The following is a 5,088-nucleotide window of genomic DNA, read 5'->3' on the forward strand; positions in this document are numbered from 1 at the left end:
GCCATGGAATTTTGCAGCACCCCACTCACCACCACCCCCTTTGCAGGGCAGTACTCTAGCTTAGGCCAGAGCTTGACTCCTCTGCCTAAGCACTGGGCCTGTTCTGCCCCTGGCCCTGACAAGACTCAGTGAGGGCCTTGTTTCCAACCCTCCCCAACCTTGGCCAGCTATGTGTTACTGTCTGGTATTCTCACCCAGTGTGCTGATTACATCTCTCCTGTCTGGACATTTGTAAAGAGAGCCTCTTTTGATCAAGTTCTGTGCTGTCTGCTGGACACTGCATTCGGACAAGGGGCTAAGATGTTCATCTAGTATAGTGTTGAAGTGTCCATGTCCAGATCTCAGTCTGTTCAGCTTGACTTATGATTCTCTGTCAAAAGTCATGTCCAATGTGGGGCTCATTTGGTGTTGGTATAAAATGCTGCAGGAATAGATTTACAACCTGATGACTCTAAACGATCATTTTATTTCTGTTCACCCCACCCCTTATCTAAATTTAGTGTAACCCATAAGGCCGCAGTATCCAGCCTGCCAGTTGGTCTAATGCCTGAGAGTGCAGGGAAAACAGCAATGTGTGTAACTTGTGTGCAGAAACTCATAAGAGGCTGCACTGTTAAGTACAGTGTTGAGATTTTTGGTGCGGCAATTTATGGACCGTACAGGAGCACAATAATCTGCTGGGGCATATATCATTGTGAGTGCAGTGGTTCTAAGCACTTTGAAGTTGGCACACCATGTTGTATTGGTTAAACATCTTAAAGCAGAGACTTCACTGCTGACCGTCCAAATGTGATGTTTATAGGTGAGGGAATGGTCTAATGTGATTCCTTGGTAAATTGGGATATGATTATGGGGAATGCTGTGGGTTGCCTACTTAGATATTCAATGTGGTCTTGGCTCAACAATGGTCCAGATGGTAGGCTGATGATACTGATTGTTGCTCCTCACTTACCTCGTACCTCTCAAATTGTCTCCCACCCAATCCTCACACCACTGCCTGGAATGAAGGGGAAATGGGAATTCTCCCTAGCAACCCTCCTCCCTCAGAAGGCACATGTCTCTGGGCCCTGATCTTGGGTTTCCAAGCCCTCCTGGGTCCCAGGCATTTGGGTTTTCCTAGCCGGGAGGCAGAACATGAATGTTCTATGCTGTGGTCAGCACTGGGCTGTAAGGAGCTGCACCGCTTTTGACTCCAGGTGGGAGAAAGGGTCCAGACACAGGACTTGCCAGAGGTCCCTTTATGTTTCCCTTGTCTTCAGGCTCCACATTTGTGTGCAGGAGGCCTGGTCATGGAGCCTGAAATGCTGGATCCAGGATGGTCCCACAAATACCTGCAGAGTGGTGGAGACATGTGTAGACAGTACTGGTGACGTGAGGACCAAAGGGGATACTCAATGCGGCAGGTTAGAATGGACAGGTTAGTGGCTGCTTGAACCCATGGTGTCACAGTACTTGAATGACGTGTGGCAGGCCAGTAGGGGGCGCTCCTGCGTTGAGCCACCCACCTCCCTGCGCCCAACCACCTTCCAGGCTCCGAGTGCCTCCCTTGGGGTGCCTCCCGTCCGGCCGACCCCTTCCCTGGAGCACACCTGCTAGCCTGGGGTTCCCACTGCCACCATCCAAGGCTCTGGACTCACTTCTGGCTCTGCGCACCTTGGAGAACACAGGCCTGATCGTCCAATGGGTACTAGACCCAATAGAAGCACTTGGGGCACTTCCCCAAGTCAGGGGCTTATTAGGAAGCCTCCCTTAGTGCACAGACCTAAGGGGCCTCCTCGGCATAATTTAGACCCACCCCTCAATAAGTCTCCCACACCGGTCACAAAGGAGAACTTTATTGATTACAGGGGTAGGGCGGAAACAGGGTAAAAGGTAGAGCAATGTCATAGAAATATCACAGGAATATCAAAGGAATCCCATAGAGCAAACCAGGGTGGCTGAGGTAGCCGTTTAAACACGCATCTGAGTTACTGAAGCTAAAAATCTAATCGGATCTCGAGTAGCTTACTCACTCACATCATCCAGAGGTGGTTGTTGTTTCCTCTGGAGGCAGGGCACTTCTACAAAGCATCCCTGGCTACCTGGGCCCGCGCGCAGGGCCGGGTTTTCCCCACCCCCCTGCCCAGGTGACCAGAGCATCACCTCCCAGGCACCAGGCTTTTGTCATGCAGACAAGGTGGGAGATCCCCGCCGTGAGGGATTCAACTGCCGCCTCTCAGGCTGGCTGAGACAGGTCTCTGGAGAGGGGCACCGACGGTGGCATTTCTGCCACACTGGTGACGTGAGGACCAAAGGGGATACTCAATGCGGCAGGTTAGAATGGACAGGTTAGTGGCTGCTTGAACCCATGGTGTCACAGTATTTGAATGAGCTGTCCAGGCTCTAGGTGTTCCTGCATCCAAACAGGCTGAGAGTCTTGATCTGGGAGGTCTAACATGCACTAGCACAGGGGTTGTCAACCAGGGGTATAAGCACCCCTGGGAGAACTTGGGATGGCCATGGGGATATGCATGGCAGTGCGGGGAATCGGTGCGCGGCAGTGGTGGAGTGGTGGTGGAGTGGTGAACGGTGGCAACTACCACCACATGAGAACTCCCCAAACCCCGCTGCCACCATGCACCACTCCACACTGCCACTGCACGCTGCTTCCTGCCGCTGCCATTCACCAATGCACACTGCTGCCATTTACCCACTACCTACCACTGCCATTCACCACTCCATGTCACCACCACATGCCGCTTCCCCATGCCACTGTGCACCCCTGGCTTCACTTCCAGCTGGCTGTCAGCACCTCCCTCAGTCTTCCCCTCCCCCCCGCCCCGTCTGGAAAGGGGTACACTGCAGAAGGGGTACCCACCAGAAGGGATACACTCCTAAAAGAAAGTTGAAAACCTCTGCACTAGCACATGGAGTTCAGTACAAATCACAATAGCCAGGAACATTTCAATCAATAGCACAGTTAGAGGAGGAGGAAGTGGGAGCAGTGTGGTGGTCACTGCTCCAATACTGTTTTTGGATTTTATCCAAGAACTCTTTAACACAAAATGAATAAGCAAGCCTTGGATCTGGGACTGTAATCCAGGATTTCTTCATCCCAGAGGAGTGCCCTTATCATTGGGTTGCAGTCACGCTTACGCTCTCTTTTTCTAGTCCTGCATATCTGTCTATAGAATAGCACAACTTCAACAGGTGACATGAGGAGTGCCCTCTACCCTACTCAGCATAGTCTCTAGCCTGGTAGTTAGGGCACTCTTCAAGGAAGTAAGGGTTGTGATTTTTAGACCCCTTCCGGGTGAGAAGGGCCCAGTGCATATACGGATTGTGTGTCCTGATGTTATCCAGGTGTTATTTCTTATTTTTGAAAGCTTTTGCAGCAATGTTGAAAGCTGGATCAGTTATGGCTGCTATGATTTTTTTGTTTCTGTTTTGTTGGTAGCTTTGAAGGATGTTTTGTTTGGTTGTCTGTTTACTTTGACCCTGAAAGAACTTGAGAGTTTCTTGTAGATCAGTGCTGTGCTGTTCCAGACAGCTGGCTCTGTTGTTTTTTTTAAATACATTTTATTCCGTGAGACTGTTCAATTTCCACTTTCTGTTTTTTTTCTTGAAGGTCTGATCATTCACCTGGTTGTGGCAGTTCTGATTTAACTTAGAGGTGATATACCTCTGAATACCAGTGCCGTAGCAACAAAGTTTGGCACTCAGTGTAAAGCCTACAGCAGCAGCCTACAGATTTGGGGGCACGCGCCCTCCATGCTTGCCCAGGAATGCACGCAGCAAAGGGAGCTGCCCTTCTGCCGTCCCCGGGCCCACCCCCCAAACAAGCCGCTCATGGCTCCATCCCATGTCCCGCCCTGCCTGGGCAGCACCTGTTGGGTGCCCCTTCACTTCAGTGTGTGGGGCAGTTGCTCTGCTTGCTATGCTTGCTTTGCTATGGCACTGCTGAATACCATGTGCATTATCACATACTCCTATGAACAGTCTCCATGTCCAACGTAGAGAGACTCATTTTCTTTCAAGTTGTAAAACCATGCGCCCGATGTCATAGGCAGAAAAGATGGAGGGGAGGGAGAGGTCATTTTAAACTATTGTGTAACATCTATTATCAGAGCAACAGGGACTAACTACAGTATTTTGCATTTCAGGCATACCCCCTAGTATATCTTTCTTTATAACTAGTTTATTATCTTTGGAATGTAAATTGGGATTGAGGAGAATTCTGAGCTGTTCTGCCAATTTATGACAGGGATATTAACCAGAGGCTAGTTCTACCTTCTGGATAGTAGCATAAAAAAACACAGAAGATGATAGCACTGGGTCCAGAAAAGCTAGAGGTTGCAAATGATGTCATTTTGTGTAGCAATGCACTGATTCTGTATAATTTCCTGTTGTACATTCAGTACTGTTTTTGTGTGGTCTGCTAAGCAAAGATGTCTTCACCCCCCCCTCCCCAGCCTCTTCAAGAAATTATTCAATAAGCGATTAACTGTCACTCTGTAGAAGTGTTTTTCTTTCATTCAGCTTCAACAAATTTTCCCTTTGTTAAATTCATCCAACTGCTCCCAGTTTACTTCCTTTTTGTTAGGCTAAAGAACTTCTTTCCCTCCCTCACACCTTCCAAATACCTCTTATCTTGTCCCTCCTTAGTTGGTGCTTAGTAAGGTGTACATATTTAATTCTTTTCATCTTTCCTCATAAATTTAGTCCCTCAGGCTCTGTAACCATTTGTGCTGTTCTTTTTGAACTGCCTCCAATTTGGTAACCTGCTGCCTAGAACAGACACAGTATTGCAGATAAATTACAGTTTTGGAGAAAGAAGGAGGGCCTTCTGCCATCTCCATTTACTTCTTGAAAGCTGAGGTGGTAGTCCCTTCTATTTATGCTGGGCAGTAGCCAAAAGCCTGCATATTGGTACTGTTGTAGATATGTTGCCCAGCTCCACTGTTCTGTAAACTAGTTTTCCATCTGGTTTTACTTTGCTGTAATCTCTGTAGATGATTAGATTGCATGTAGCGCCACCATCCATTTGGTATGGGATTTTCTTTCTTGGATGGTTGCCAGTCCTCATGTTCAGCATTATGAACCACTCTT

The 5,088-nt window shown here is 48.6% G+C and overlaps 1 protein-coding gene across 1 annotated transcript in view; it reads left to right on the plus strand.

Moving 5' to 3' along the window:
• Positions 1 to 2,286: 2,286 nt before the first annotated feature.
• LOC102380145 (unconventional myosin-XVI-like) overlaps positions 2,287 to 5,088 on the plus strand; it is a gene marked incomplete at its 3' end in the record, with an annotated part of 80,016 nt that continues 77,214 nt past the window's right edge. Inside the window, exon 1 of the mRNA XM_014527275.1 lies at positions 2,287 to 2,327. The remainder of the gene's footprint in view (positions 2,328 to 5,088) is intronic.

This window comes from Alligator sinensis, unplaced genomic scaffold (genome assembly GCF_000455745.1).
Source record: "Alligator sinensis unplaced genomic scaffold, ASM45574v1 scaffold556_1, whole genome shotgun sequence".
NCBI lineage: Eukaryota > Metazoa > Chordata > Crocodylia > Alligatoridae > Alligator > Alligator sinensis.